At 37.4% G+C, this 16,731-nt stretch overlaps 1 protein-coding gene across 7 annotated transcripts in view; it reads left to right on the forward strand.

The window, feature by feature from the left end:
• The first annotated feature begins 5,794 nt into the window (after positions 1 to 5,794).
• Positions 5,795 to 16,731, forward strand: part of sema6cb (semaphorin 6Cb) — a 171,168-nt gene continuing 160,231 nt past the window's right edge. For 6 of the 7 annotated variants that reach the window (XM_032557983.1, XM_032557982.1, XM_032557981.1 and 3 more), the window contains exon 1: positions 5,795 to 6,001. The gene's annotated coding sequence lies outside the window, so the exon portion shown is untranslated. The remainder of the gene's footprint in view (positions 6,002 to 16,731) is intronic. The other variant, XM_032557989.1, reaches the window with a different exon arrangement.

The raw sequence follows: 16,731 nt of genomic DNA on the forward strand, positions 1-16,731 counted from the left end.
AATCACAGTACAACACAGACAAAAACAATCAACAATTCACAAACACAATTTACCTGAAAAATTTATCTTTTTTGTTTTGTTTTGGGTTTTTTGTAGGGGGTTGGGACATTGGACTGTGGGGAAACCCATAGGAACCATACACAGGTAAAAGCTCTTAGTAGAAAGAACCCCAGGACCTTCTTGTGGCAAGGCAGTTCTAACAGCGCTAACACCTGTGCACTCTGCACCTCTTATGACTTCAAATATATATTTCCCAACATGTAAGGTTTAGAATACACTAACACACTTTCATTAGCCCATGTGTCTAATAAGAAAACAAACAAATAAGAAAATTTTGGAAAAACTGATTTCTGTAGCGCTTAATCTCTGTGGTCTTACTGCATTGTAGCTTTCATGATTTTAAATTTAGTTGTAACATTTTAATTAGGTTTTGCTTTTTTCCTTAAAATGCACTTATTATATTTCTATATATCTTCTTTATACCGTTATTTTTTAATTACAGCTAAATAACAAAAGTGTTTTTCAAACACTTGTAAACATAGATTCAATGCCCTCAACAAGTTGTTGTATTCCTGGTGAAGATGTATAAAATGTACAAGCCTTAAAATCAATTGCTGGTATAAATATTTGGTGACCGTAAACACAGCTGCAGTTCAAACACTGAACTTTGGTGAATTTTTTCACCTCCATGACCAACATCTTTTAATGTGTGTGATGACTAACAAGGTACTTTATCAACAACAATGTTGGATAGGGTTTCCATTTTCAACAGACTTTAGACATAGCATTTGACTTAAAAAAGTAAGGTACTGAAAAATTGCTTAAGATTAATCTAATTGCTAGACTTGTTACAGTGGTAAATATGTGACATTAGTGATGTACAATTGCGTAGAACTTTTTTTTAATGTTGATTTTTTTTCCCCCCAAAAAACTGTCTGTAAATTAATTAAAGATTTCATTTTTTGCAATATTTTCAGCGTGAGATTATACTTCTGTAATAAAAACATTTTAATCACAGCCTTGATTACCCTTCAGTTTTCTTTGTGACTCCTCACAGGTTTTGCGGGATAAGCACATCAGCTCTTTTGTTCTCATGCAAACAGTCGTAAATGATGAAAGCCCAAAACACTGCTGCCCTTTTCAAATCATTCATTGTCTACAAATTTCACAACACATCTGCTGTTTTTGCCTGAAGTATGGTTCTGTGAGATATGAAAAAGCAGCACATCTGCCTTTGTACACTTGAAAGTCAGAAAACAGAAGTGACCTCGTTTAAAAAATAAAGTCTCATCAAATAGCAACGCCTGGTTACAGATAGTAAACAATATCTGCTCCCTGAAAACAATGATGTCTGTGCCAGAAACATAAAATATTCATCACTGATCTGCAGATTTGCTGGAAAGGTTTCCTCACCTTTAGATAATTCCTTGTAAGAAAAGCTTTAGCTTTTGAGCTTTGTGTTCTAAGATAACCTAAATAATTCTGGGCTTCACTTTGCTATTCAGATATATTAGGGTTAGAGATAATATTGTAAACAACTTGCCTTGTAGGCCATTATTATCCCTTCCGCTGCCCTGAACAACTGAGACATGAAATCCACGAGACTCTTGAAGGAGTGCCAACAGTAGACCCTTTGTGTCTTATGAGTTTTAAGTTTGGGCCTCCATGGATGAGATTGGTTTGTTCAGCTCATTCAACAGATACCTGGATCTGTGAAATGAGGCATTTGTACCTTAATCTTGTTGCTAGTCTCTAACATTTCTGATGATACATGTAGAACTGCCCAAACCATCACACTCCACCTGGTAACCTTTATTTTACTTTTCTACTTTCTTTTTTTTTTTTTTTTACCAGAAACAACATAAACTTTTTCAATAACCTGAGCTACTGTGTCTCATCTGTTGAATTGGACCACAAGTGCCAGCCTTTGCTCCCCACTTGAATCAATGAGCGTTGACCACCTGTGACCCTGAGGCAGGTTCATCACTGTTAGACACTAACTTCTGCAGACCAGGAACACCCAGTAAGAGCTGCAGTTTTGGAGATGGTCTGACCCAGTCATGGTGCTGTTTAAGCTCAATCAAGTACCATTTTTTCCTGCTTCTGACACAACATTTTAGAGGGACAAAAAGTTCACTTGAAGCCTGAATAACCCACCCATAAAGAGGTGCCATGATGAAGAGATAATCAGTGTGATTCACTTCACTTATTAATGGTTATAATGTTATGTCTGAGTGGCGTGAGAGTGCAATCAATGTTTCTTTCCAATATCTTGATCTCCACCTCTCCCAGTCTTTCAACACTGTATTTGTCTTTACTTTTAATCATAGTAATTTGAAAACACATAGCAGCTTAAGTTGCTAAATGGATATTTTCTGGTATATTTGCGCATCTAAATCATATGCAGATTTTTATGTTTTTAAGAGACTTTAAAAGGTTTTGAAAAATCAAAGTGATTTATTAATGCTTCAGAAAATTAGATTATGGAAAAAATATGACATCATAAACTGCCGAACACCTTACGGTTACAATTAAGTTGTGTGCTTAGAAAATGTAGCCTGGCCTTTGCCTCAAAATACAATTCTGCTTGATTCTCATCTCCCTTCAGTGCTCCGTCTGGGCTTTCTGCCATGGAGCTTGATTTCTCTGCATGAATTTCAACCGGGACAATCAGCGAACAGAAAGAGGAGATGTAAAAGATGTTGGTTTTCTGCTAAGCAGAATCATCTTTTGTATTTTGATTAGGTTAGTTCACACCATTTAGTGACCCCTGTGAATACTTTTTGGAAATTCTTGTACATTTTAAACTTATTGTTAATTAAATTTAAATTAAAGATACACAAGTTAGTGGAGTAAAGATCTTTCTCTACCAAAGATTTATTTATTTTTTAAAATGATTTAGAATTGTGTCTCTTGGTTTGATTCTCTTAATTTAAATGCACCTCAACATAGCAGGCAGCATTACACTGCCAAAGTGAATAGTACTAACTGATTCTTTTCTCCTCTTTTTGAGCCAAATGAAAAAATTTAATCAGTAAATAAAACACTGTAGCGAAGTTTCTCATCTATCTGGCTCCCAGCAAGGTGATATTTCATATTCATTGCAGAGGGCACTTGAACTGTTGTGTTGTGGAAGCATTTTGACAGGGAAGACTGACTGCAACTGCAATGCAAAAGATGAAGGCTCAGGATGAATGAGTCAGTGAGGTCGTGTCCATCTATTAGATTATCATCAAACACAGATGCAGTCGGACCAAATGTCTCGGCGCTGCCATATCTGCACAGGTGTCTCATTAATGTTTCTGGCAGTGTCCTACACATCATCATTGCCAACTGATTAACTGCTGTCAGTATACTTTGTCCCTGCCTTTCAAATTTCATTCACCTGTTTCAATTTAGAGGACATGCTGAGTGCAAGCAAGTAGTTTCCCATCAACTTGTAGAAGAGGCGGTTTGCAATTAGATGTACATCATCTTACAAGGCACAAGTCAGGCTGCATGTGGTGTAACAGGCCAGACAGAATTTCTTGCAAGTCATTCATTTTGTATAAAAAAACATAAGATGGTTTGCTCTATCTCTTAAGTTTTGGGGATTTGTAGCTTCATAATGTTTTATATGAATATCAAGGACTTTTTCTAATTTACCATTGACTTTCAGAATGGTTTGTAAGTATCTGGCAGAATATGAAATCAATCAAGAAGCTTGACATGTGTAAAATATAGAAAACTATCTAAACCACATGTTTGATCTGAAGTGGTGAGGATCAGCCTGAGCCAAGACAGAAAAAAACTCTTGATTGATTAAATTCAGACATATAGTTATGATCACATGGCCACTTTACATGGTATGGCTTCACTCAGTCAAACCATTGTCATGGAGGAACAATTTATATCCTTTCAGCTCAACTTAACTTTATTAAGAGAGGCTGTCCCAATTGAATAAACAGAATAAGAATAAAAATCGTTAGCTTGTTATTGTCATTATTATATTGATCAATGTGAAATAAACCTGTTGATATGTAAAATAAAATACAACAAAATGCTATAAGTAAAAAAAAAAAAAATCTACTTTCAAAAATGTCAATTCCAAAAGTCCAATCCTATTACCTTTTCTGTGTTCTTGCATTAGTAAGAGAGATTGCTGTGGGTAGGAAGGAGTTTCTATATATGTTACATCTAATAAGACGTATCCTCAGCCTGGAGCCAGAGGGCAGAAGCCAAAACTCTGAGTAAAGATGATTGGTTCAGTCATCTTCCTATGACTCAACTGCTGAACAGCTCAGATGGAGAGTTCTGTTTTTTCATTCCAATTATTTTATTCCATTTTTTCACAAGAGTTTGTTTCAGGCCTTAATTTTGGCAATAAAAAGGGAAAACAGGCTCAGCATAAGATGTATTCAGTGACATGGAAATCTTGGGCTTACCACCTTATGAGGAGATTTTTGATAAGTGGAATACAATAGATTGATTAATGCTTTGAATTTGGTATTTTGCCTATATCAAGTTTGATCAAATGGCAACAATTTGGGTTTTTCTGGCCAGGTGTTCACAAAAAGCCTTTTAAAATACAAAACATATTATTTTGGTGAAAGTTTTCAATTGCTAAGATTATCACATATTTTAGTGTTTGAATAATTCAATAGGCAGAGTTAGAACATTCATAAATTGAACCAAATTTCTTTGAAATTTATCTTGTATTGGCCTGGAAAATAAATGAAAAGTTGTCAATGTTGAAAAATCACAAGGGAATATTTTTCCATCACCTGAAAAAAACATTCTCAAGAAAATATAAACAATGAGTTTAAATTTTTGGACAGTACAGTAGGAAATGTCATGCTACTAATACAAATAACTACAACACCTAAAAGCTTCTCAATTGAATTCCAAAAGCTAATCAATTTGTGAATAAAATACTTATTTACATGTCATGATTAAAATTAAATTAAGAGAAAATGAATGAATACTGACATTACATTACATACAATTATAAAATTAAATATGTCAATATTTTATTAAATTCATTTGTTTAAATTTTAGAGGCTTAAAGATGCACCATAATTGCTTTCAACATGACTTTGTCTGTTTTCGACTCTTATTTTGAAGAACATATGGATCTTTGTTACCTTTCTGTGTTCTAGCTTTTTGGCCCTAACATTTTTCTTTTTGATAAGTAACATATCTGGAACAATGTCAAGCTATCGGAACATATAATTTCAAAGGAAATCATAATTTTGTTTTGACGTTCAACTTCAAAAACATTTAAGATGATCCAGTCTGATTCTTCACTGAACAAAAATTCCTTAACGGAAAGATTACATGAGAGAAATATCTCTCATAATTAGATATATAATAATATACATAAATGATATTTACTATTGTCATGCATTTTTTATATCTATATTGTTTTAAACTGTGGCATTATTGGACATTCAAATTAGCTGTAGTATGTAATCGAAATAATGGAAGTTCAAGTTTATTGCAATTTATAATATCAATTACAATAAATGCCTTTGACTTTTCTAGTGCTTTATTCACATCTAATTTCCTCCATGAGGTCAAACTGAGTTTGTTTACCCTCTGCTGCGCTCTGATTGGCTTTTCAAGTTTATAGTACCGATGTTAAGGCATTCAACATCTGGATGAAAAGTGAGCTGTGCGGGGCTCGGCTGCCGTTTTATGTTCGCTCATTCAACCAATCGTAGAAGGGAGTCTTTGTCAATACGCTTTCTGATTGGTTGGAGCTCTTGTGTTGGGAAGGAGGCGTGGCTTCTGCGGCTGTCGAGGTGTTGTGATTTCCAGTCGGACTGGCTCCAGTCCTGTCACAGTAGTGTGGGGCGCCTTTTCTCTACGCTGGCGCTCTGGGAATACTAACTGTTTTCCGAAAACAACCAGCTTGTACACTAACAACTCTTCGTTTTTTGTTTTTGTCTTGTCCCTGCGACCTTATAGAAAGACTGCTAGATACATTTTGCTACAGTGGAAGTGCCGTGGAAACAATAAGGTAAGAACTGCCTGCTTTTCTAGTTGCGGACTGAGCGGTGCTGTCTCAGCTGTGCTGACTTTGCTCATTAAGACTCTGAGGATGCTCTAACTTTGCACAGAAGAGATGTTACAGCAGCAGCGTTAACTGCTAATGAACAACATAATTCTAAATTGTTTTGAACTCTCGCCAAGTTATAGCCTTTCTTATTTTATTTTTTCCCCCAGCGGTCCAGTCATTCTTTGCGCTCAGACTGAATTACAGAATTGATGCAAGCTTCTCATAACTGGAGTCGGGTGGACTTTTGTAATCTTCTTTAATAATTTTGTAAGAGATGGTTTTTTTTGTGTGTGTGTGTGTGTGTGTATGTGTGTGCATTTATTTTTCTTAGTCCATCGTGTTATGGCAGCAGTAGTCTCTGCAAGTTATTGCAACCAGATCTCAGTGATTGACCTTTTGTCTGGGAAACAGTTTTCATCTAAACAGCCGCTTGTTCCCAAGAGAAAGCTTTAACTTGTGCAAAACAGTGCACTGACAATAAAAAAAAGGTGAGGTAAACAAATCAGTCTGGCAGGACGCGATCATTGCATAAGTGTTTTATATTGTATTGTAAGCGAACCTTTCCCTCCCACCTCGCCTACATTTTGCCTCTTAAATCATGCTTACTCCAGCTGCAGTTTAGTCTCGATGCCAGAATCTCTGGGGGAAGCGATGAGCTCATTGTTCTAATCTAACAGGTTTCTGCTTCTGCACGCAGAGTTTAACATCAACCTGTGTTGGATATCGCTAAAATACACACAGATTTAGAATATTTTTTTCACCCCTATTTTTTTTCCACCTCTAAGATTCCTCGAAGCGGCTGGTGGTTATTTACCTTGAAATAGATGCCTCGGAGTTGCTCTCTGCAGAAATACGGGTATTTGTTTTGTCTCAGCCTGTTGTGCATTAGGTGTCTCATCTCCCTCTGTGGGTTTTTAGTTTCAGCTGAGGCTAAGAACAATTGAACAGTAAATATATCTCAACCTGCACAACAGGAACAATCGTCATGACTACTTTTCACCCCTATTTGCCTCATTTTTCTGACTCAAACTAGTCCTCTCCTTGCAAAAGTTTTCCGAGCATTAGAAAAAAAAAAATCAGTTCAGCTTTGCCCTGATTTCGCTGGGTTATTTGCCGATTCTGAATGCTCCTTTGTTTTGATTATCTGGTCAGATGTTTAAGTGCTGTCCATGTGGTCAAATCTTGTGACTTTCTTTGGTTTAGCTTTGTCTCCATCCTCTCAGCTGCTGCAATGACTTTGCAGGATGGGGAAAGGGTGGTGGCACTTATGGCTTGCGGTTTTCTTACCACACTTGTACAATGACTTTGCACTCTTTGCTGCTTCCAGAGTATTGCAGTGTGGTTTCAGGTTATTCTATTTGACATGCAGCTGGTGTGCTGACAAGTAGGAGTGCTGCTTCCGTGCAGGGCGAGTGGGATGCTCCTGTGTGGCCCGATTCTCTACCAGCAGGTCTGTCTGTGCTCCCACTCGCACTATGAATAGTGCAGACCCATCTACATTCAGCCCTCGTTTGAGGTAGTTGTCAAGACTCGGCATAAGGCGGCCCCTGTTTGTTTTTTCCGCTGCTTATACACATAATCATTAGGGAGAATTTGTTTCTGCTGACAAATGAGTTGGTCATAAATGTGAGAAAGTGCCAAGTGCCCAGCATTGCATTCATTCCTCATCACTGCTCAGAATTGCTTTCTCTTCATCCAGTCCTCGTTCCCCGAGCCCTGATAGGTTTGTCGCTTAGTTAGCGTGGTTAATGGTGCATTTAGCCCAGTGTGTAATTTTATTTCCGATTTCCATTTTATCGTTTGCTTTGAGTTTGAAATGACGGACCCTATATGTGCGGATGGCATCCTCCTAATGGTCCTCAGGGTAATGATGGTTGAAATAGGCTTCTAACCGGAGGCTGAGAGCTCCGGCCCTTGGGGGACATTCAGTTTGACTATTTTCATGTCAAGATGAAGTGTTCAGTAACCGTGTCTATGGATATAAAGCGAACACTCTAACTTATTTTGCAGCTTTGATCGGTCAAAAAGGAAAAAAGCTATATTTCAGTGCAATGGATGAAGACACTTTACATTTTCTCCCCAGGCGCTCTTGAAGTTGCCGAATAGCTGCACTCATCCGCCATTTCCCCCATTCTGTGCTCAGAAGAACTTGAGGGCGTTGCATGATAGATTTCAGGCTGTTGTCGTGCCACCTTAACAACAGTGATTTGTCTGAAGTGTCTCATATCTCCGAGCACCATCTGTAACAGCTGATGTCTAAAGAATGGGTTGGTGCAATACCGTGCTTCAGGAAGCAACAGTTAACCCAGCCCCCCTTCACATCCACAACATATGGGACTTTGTTTGGCCCTGCACCTGAGAGCGGCACTGGTCTGTGACACCTCATATTTCATTTTGATAATGGCTGGTTACCCGTGGCAACTGTGCTGCCAGGGAGAGTCTTGCTTCTTGAAGGGCATGGGAGAAATGAGAGAAAATGGGTGGGTTATGGGGATGTGCACTTCAAGGTTTTTTTTATTTTTCCCCCTCTCAGCACCTCCACCCTTTCCTGGCTGGTTGTGTTGTAACCAGTGAAGGGTGTGGGACCCCTGGGGAGTGAATTATTACCTGTCAGCCCTGCAAGCTCCCTGCCATCCATAATCCCAGCCTGACACAGCACAGGCCAGTCCGGGCTATCTGCTGAGACCACCGGGCCTTGGCCTCAAGGTCTGGCCCTGTTGTGGCCACAGCTGGTAAGAAATCACATTAACATGTTGCATCAGGTGTAACAAATGCACAGTCTCATACCTTATGCAGCATGGCATGTGGCTCTTCCATCATTGCCCTTTCTGAATGTGTGTTTTTTTTGTGCTCCTGGATTGGAGAGGAAGAAACTTCTCTTCTTTGCCTTGGAGTTACATTTTCTGTTTTGCTGAGTTGGTGCTCTCAATCTCCCAGGTATATTAGTATCCCTAATTTTTAAAGTTCATTTATAGATTGCCTTTGGCACCGATGTAATAGATTGGTGCCAGTTTTGTTGCATCTGCTTCCCTGTTATTGGTTCAGACTGCTGGAAGTTAAAGTGAAAACAGTGCCGACAGTCATCCCTCCCTTTGGTGCGATCCAAAGCCTTGGCAGAATTGTAATTACACTTGATTCCAAAAACAGGCGTGTAGCTTTATCCCTCCTGTGGTCCTGGTGTGGGTTCCTCCTGCACTGGAAATTACAGTCGAGCTGATGAGCGTGTAAATTACGGTAGGGAAGCTTCAGAGTTCAGTGAAAGGCTAGAGGGGTGAGATAGAAAAAGAGGCGGGACGTGGCGGACCACAAAATGGACAAGTGACAGCCCCCGTCCGTTCATCCAGACTGGCTGTCTTTTTGTGGTTTCTCCAGCCTGTTCTTCTGAAACATTAACCCCTTGTCAAACATGGACTTGGGTTTTTCTTGCCAACCCACCAAGGCCACAAGCAGTGAGCAGAAACACTTCACAACTGTTTGGTTATGTGCTTCATGGAGCACAGTGGATGAAGTCCAGCTATTAGAGGGGAACATATAACCCAAAGCTCGCAAAATCAGCAGATTCCCCAAGATTTATATTTCTATGGCTGAGAGGGGCTCCTGGCCAATAAAATTTAAGAATTAAAAACTGCAGTGCTGCATGAATTTTCAAAGTGGCTGTTCTCCTTTGTCTCACGTAAATGTTTAGACATGCCTGGTTTTGGCATGAAGTTAGAGCCAATCTTGACTCATGGCTTTGTCTTTAACACTCCCTAGTCAGTTGTCCCTGTTAAAGAGATTACCCACTCTTTCACACCCCTTCAATCATGTGCTTCAAAAGATGCACATGCTATGCACTATGTAGCATTGAAACAATCCACCAACTTGTTTGAACCACTTAATCCTTGCAAGCTTGATGAGGTGCTGTTTCCTGTCTCGAGCAGTGAGCAAGAGTCAAGGTATACCCTTACCTACGGCGTGGCATTCTAATTTTGCCAGGTTTTGGAGCAAAAATGGAAATACAACATGGACAAAAAATCCCCATGCAGAGGAAGAACATGCAAACACCACAAAAGAGTCAACAGCTGGGGCTGAGACCCAAGACTTTGGTTCTGCAAGGCAACCATGCTACAACTGTTCCTCCATACAGCTTGTACTTAGTTATATCTAAAAAGCTTCCTCTGTGTAGCATAAATATAATCTTCTCATGTAAGGATAATTAAGAAATCACACCAGATTTAATTGCTCATTTAAAGTGCAAGAACAAAAAAAATCCCATTCCACTTCTTTGTTTAATGATGGGAAACATCTGAGCTCAGGAAAGGTGTGTTTATTAATAACCTTGATCCATGAATTCCTGCTAATGATCTGTTCTGTAGATATTCTCTGTTAATTAAAAATGCTTTTTGCAACCTGGTTGTGTATAAACAGCCAGTTTGTTCTTAATCACAGGTCATTTACTGTATAGCAAGTTGAATCACTGTTCCCTTCAGCTGCTCTTATCAATGAGAATTACTGAGTAGTCTTACTCATGATGGAATCACAGCAGAGTTGTCTGTACAAGTTGAAGTTTAAGACATCTTATCTGCAGCTATTTGAGGAACTTCATGTTGTGTCATACCATATTTGGAAGGTTTTTGTTCATTGCTAAACATTCCATCACTGTTTCTGTAATATCATCTTTATCTGCAGATCAGAGCAAAGAATCCATGTTTTCTTTTTAGCTTGTGAAATTAATAAACAGAGAAATCCAGATCGGAGCTCACATCTATGTCACATTTCCAATGCAAAAGTGGGATTTTTGCAAAGTGGAATATTTTTACACTTTGCCACATTAAAATAAAAAATGTCCATGTATTTTTGTTGAATTGTTTGTTCCAGAACAACACAAAGTAGCACACGACATATAATGTGTCAAAAGGACAAAACGTTTAGAGAATCGGTTCTTTTGCATAACACTGAAGCACATATTTTTATTTACTAATAAATAACAATTACACACTGTAAACGCCCACATTGTCAACACTGAACTTTAGTCTTTTCCTATCTTTTGTCTTCTGTTCTGCATTCTATTTCCATCTTTTGTCTAATTTGTGAATTTGCTTTTTATGTACGCAGCACTGTATGAAAAAAAACAGTATATTTCTAACAACTTTTTTTCACAGCATATTAGTTTCAGTGCATCATACTTTTTTTAGCGCTCATTTCCATCCTTATTGCTGAGTGTTTTTCTGCGCTTCATTTCACTGAGATTGGCTCTCAATCAAACAGTGTGGGCGGCACAGTAACGATCCTTTTTCTTGGATTTTCAATTTGTGAAGTTTTCTTTTCTGTTAGTGAAGTTATTTTCTTTGCCAGTTCAGCTGCTGTGGCTATCACAACTTTGTACTAACAGCCCTGTTACTCTCCTTCCTCCCCCCCCTTAACAAACTGCTATTTCTTCTGGAGGAAATGTAACCATCCATCTTTGTGCCAGAGGTTATTTTGCTGCAGAGACCTACCAGTCACCAGCAGGTCTTCACCATCTCTTTTATTAGGTGCATGCACTCTGTGTGAACATTTAGCTTAGCTTTTTTATGCTGCATGTCACAATGATTTGGAACATACTGATTATCGCTGGTGATGCACCAATCAAGCTGACATTGATTCTAAATGGTCAGTTTTTCTTGATCAGATTTATCAAATATTAAAAAAGGAATTTTCTTTCATGTTTATTAAATTGATTACACTGCAAACCAAAATCACAGTTCAGTACAATTTTGGTTCTGCTTTTATTATTTTGGGATATTACCGTTTTGAGGGAGAAGATGGATCTTCTAGTGATCAGCATAGCTGGATTGAAATTTGATGGATCTTTAAAAGTTAATAAAATGGAACTTTGGGTAGGGAAAATAGAAGTGGACTATAGACGAATCCTTGGGGGTCTCCACACTTGAGAGGAGTAGTTTGTTTTAATATGGAAATCATGAAGTCAAACATCAAATAAAACCAGAAATATTGGCCAGAAATGCCTGATTGATACATCTGTAAGCGTCATCAATAATTTTTTTGTTTTATTTGCTCTCAATTAGGTGTTAAAACTTTCCAGCCAGACTGTGAGATTTGTAGTTTCAAATTTAGAAGGTGGCTGCATGCCTGAACTGCTGCTTTGTGCAGCTTGAAGATAAGAAAACAGCTTCTATCTAAAGGGTTGTGTTCATGCAGATATTTTGGGAATCTTTTGTCAAGAAACTGTTTCTTGGAACCAGGAGCATTAACTTCACCAATCAGGGACAAAATTAGGGCCTCTTCCTCTTTTTCTTCATTCATCATCAGCTTTTTAATTCCTGAAATATCAAAACATTATGACAGAAACTCAGTTCTGTCTTTTTGTGCGACAACTCCAAAAATCAAAAATATTTCTTTTTCTTTCTATGATGATTGCTGCCTCCTTTGGTTTTATTCATCTGATGACACAACACAGTTTTATGGAGAATATTTTGATTTAAATAAAAATAAATAAAAACAACTGATTTTATAAAATCTTCCACTTTTTCTGCATATTTTACCCACTGATTAGTGACAAAAGTAACCGTACATACAGACATTGATTACACCCTTTAAGAAAAACTTCATTAATTAGCTGTGTAAACGGAGAACAAAAAACAAATCATAAGTGATGATTAGCATTTATTGTATTATGGTTTAAAACAAGTTCATTGTAGATTTTGATGTTGAAGTCGTTCACTGATAAATAAATAATCCTTATACTTTTAGATACTTTTTAAGTTATTGGTAACTGAAATGAAGACACAACTACTGGAAAAAAATCAGGACTCAAGAATAAGACCATTCTTTTGTAGGTGGAGATAGCTTGTGAATAAAGGTCTAAGTAATTAGTATGACAAATTCCTAAATAATTAAGTTATTATGTATTTTGCTGAATAGCTATAGATTTACTTTGATATGGAAATGTCATAGCTGTTTACAGAACAGAGTGAGATGAAAACGTTTTTTCTATAGTGATGCTGCAAAATTTAGCAATATTTTCTTGTCAGGTTTCTGGTTTCCGCCTTGTCTAAAGCATTTAGGTTTATTATGCAAAGCAGGGCAGGTCTGCTGATTTGTTACTATAAAAGTAATTCTGAGTTATGGCCATGCATTATTGTTGATTATTGTGAAATGGGAATTTTTACAGCCCTGAAAGGTGAAATGAAGCAGGAAATTAAAAACCTAAGATAAGGACTTCTTTTATTTTGTCATATTTATTCAAAGCTGCTTGGTTCACCTGGTAAGATCCCATTATATCCCACCCTTGCTGCCCACACATTTAACAGACAGGTATTCATATCTTTAATTTAAGTATGCAGACCCCCCCAGCCCCCTCAACCCTCCCAAAGAGTTTTCAGATGTCTTTCAAAAATTAAATGCTCCTCTCTAAGCAGTGTAACATGATGCCTGTACTTGATCTCCCAATTCTCAAGACCAGTAGAAATTCAGACATGATTCCCAGCCTTTTTCATTAGATCTGTTTGAATTTATTGGCTTTATTGTGGTTAATTTTTCTGAGAGCAATTCTCAAAAGATTTTGATCTCTCCTAGAACATGTTACACTCAGAAATGAAAATTAATCTAGGAAGTTTTCTTTTAACCTGCCTCAGTCAGTTTTTTTTTGTTTTTTTTAATTAGCAATTAAAATAAAAATATTTTGGTGTTCACCATATGTGCAGGGAATATTTGATTTGGATGCTGTCTACTAGATAAGTCTAAGCTCCTACACATGCTGTGGTCATTTTCCTTCATTTCCCAGAACTACAGGCTGGTTTCCATCAAACTGAGGCTATTTTTAAAACAGTCTTTAGTGGGGCTATCGGGGGTAGGGATGGGGTTCAGTTAATGTCATATGAATCCAAACTGGGCAGTGGTCCAATGTGAGTAAAACATACCATCCCCTCCTCTTCTCATGTACTCTGAAACTCTTCCCATTCCAGTAATGTGTGTGTGGGTGTGGGCGTGTGTGTGCGCGTGGGGGGTGTGTATGTGTGTGTAGGTTTATTAACCAAGTGTTGACTCACCCCTGCAGCTATGCATGAGGATGTGTGTGGGGGGAGATTGCTTTCTTGAAGTCAGTTTAAAATTAGCTCCTCATATTGCACTAGGAGAGTTTTTAAACTGTTCTGCACAGAGGAAGAAAAACAAAACCAACATTTTTAAAATGGAAAACGATCTGCTTTATGGTAAAGATTTTTGAACTGAAATTAAAACTTTGTCAATTTCTTAACTTTCAGCTCACTGGATGACGCACATGTTGATGGATTCACAATTCATACACTTTTTTATTCAATCTATAACCTGGGTAGAATAATTCAGTTCAGTGGTGACATTTCAAGGTACTATCCTAATATCTAAAGTTGCAAATCTTGTGCTAAAGCTAATTCTCAAAATACTAGTGATGGTTGTTTTCATGGATATTTGGTTTCTGGTGAATGTTTTTATGGAATGTAATGGGAAACAATGTTACTAAAGGTTGGATAACAACTGACTGTGACAATGGTCAAGTTGTTTTTCATGAAACTAAATTGGAGTCAAACTGTGAAGCTCCAAACATTTGAACAGGTTCAGAGTAATTGCAGATAATTCAACATAAGTGTGTTTGTCTGTGTGCTCCTGCAGTGATGTGGATGGCTGCTTCATGTAACAAAACATGATCATTAATTTACTGTGAGGGTGGAAGCTTGTTTTCATACAGAGAAGATGAATAAACACAACAAAACGCGTCTTGTTAAGTCATGCAAGATGACTGCATTTTCCAGGGTATGGATTTACTTTTCTTGTTTTTCTTCGGTTTGATCTTTCCCTCCTCATTGCCTCCTACATTCTCCCACTTCCCTTAATCTGTCCCTGAGGGGTTAGTTTCTGGTGATTGACAGGAAGAATACCATCCGTGTATACACAAAAACTCAGACCACACTATTGCTTTAAAGTCACAAGTAAATGATGGGAGAATGTGACAAGAATAAGGGTGCAAACACACATTCACACTCTGGCCATGTCTGAGACTGACAGTAGCCCTCCAGCAAAACCTTGTGCACTAGTGTCGACCTGTGGCTTCAGGTACCAGGAGAATAAAATGTCAAAGTCCAGTTTAAAGACTTGGACAGAAAGACTGTTCACAGGACTTTATAGTTTGAGGCTAATTTTTAAAAACCTTTCTGCAGGATTATTATTATTATTATTTTTTGTAGTTATTTTCTGGACTGCTGTTTTTTAAAACCCAGTTTTACATCCAAGTCATTTAAGCTCTAAACATCTTTTTTGGTTCGTTCTTATGTTCTACTTTTTCTTAAGTTTGTCATCAAGATGTAGTTTAATATCCTCTTGATGTGAAAACAGCGCCATGTCAGCATACTGCAAATTAAAACCTTGGTTAAACTAAATGTCATAGTTTACTTTTGCTCCTTGTGTGAGTTATGTTTTCAAAGCTCTAAAGTCCTGCCTGATCCAAACCCTTAAAACAGTTTTTTTTTTTTTTGGTTGCTGGACAGTTATTTCTTTATATGCTTTCAGAATTTGACCAGAAGTCTTGAACATGATGTACCAGTGAGATCTTTGAAATAGGAAATTTATAAAAGCTCACTTTGTTGCTTGGTCATTTTTCTTAATTCAACATTTTGTTCTGCAGGCATAACTAATATTTGCAAACCACTATCACTCTTCTCAGTTCACCATGGTCTCTGACTGATGTAATTTTCAGTGTGGAATAGGAGATAGAGATCCACTCATAGGGCCTCATATTAGCTGGCAGAGTGCACTCAGATATGTTCAAAGAGCTGTAGGATTGTCCACATTGTGCACTATGTAGCAGAGATTACAACAATACAGATTTTGACACACACTCCCACTCACACACAGTGCAAAGCTGTAAGTGTAGAGATTTAATTTAATGCACATGAAAGCTGTTTTATTTTTATTTCTTCACCACACCTGTAAATTTAAATTGGGTTCTGGCTAACTGAGTTTTATTAAAAACAGAAAAAGTTGGGGTAGATAATTAGGTGTCAGAGCTCTTCTGTTTACATCTGCCGGGTTAATTTTTTTGTTAGGAATAAAATTCATAGGCCAAATTTAAACAAAAAAAACAAATAAATTAAAGTTGTCAGATCATTGTATAGTGTAGTGCATTAACATAAACACCATAACCCTTCTTTTACAATAAACCTTCTTTGCATACCACACAAAGAAATGTAAACAAAGCTTTGCACTTTAAGCTTTGAATTATACATCTTAAGTGCCAACGCAGCACAACACAAATAAATAAAAAATAATGCACATATTATTTATGCATTAAGCTTGAGTGTTTGGAATGTAAAATGTGATTGAATTGGAGCTAAACTAAAATAATTGTGTTCATTAACACAGAGGCACAGCACTAGTCAGTAAAATGAGAAAAAGAAGAAAATGTAGAAGACTTTGCTAACCTCTGACTTCATGTAGCAGAAAAAAAAATCTTACAGTTGTTATTTATTATTCTGACTCATAATCCCTTATGTAATGCATGGCGCATGAGTTTGCAGTGAAACCTGCATACCATACAGTCCTCTTTATCATCACCCAAACTGAAGTGCTTTCATTCTTTTAATTTGCTTCAGCTTTTTAAACCCCTAAAAATCTACTTAATTTAGAAGTTCTAGGTTTTCCCTTGAAATTTACAATTTAAAGTGATTTTTCAGTGCTAC

Source organism: Xiphophorus hellerii, chromosome 3 (assembly GCF_003331165.1).
Source record: "Xiphophorus hellerii strain 12219 chromosome 3, Xiphophorus_hellerii-4.1, whole genome shotgun sequence".
Taxonomy (NCBI): domain Eukaryota; kingdom Metazoa; phylum Chordata; class Actinopteri; order Cyprinodontiformes; family Poeciliidae; genus Xiphophorus; species Xiphophorus hellerii.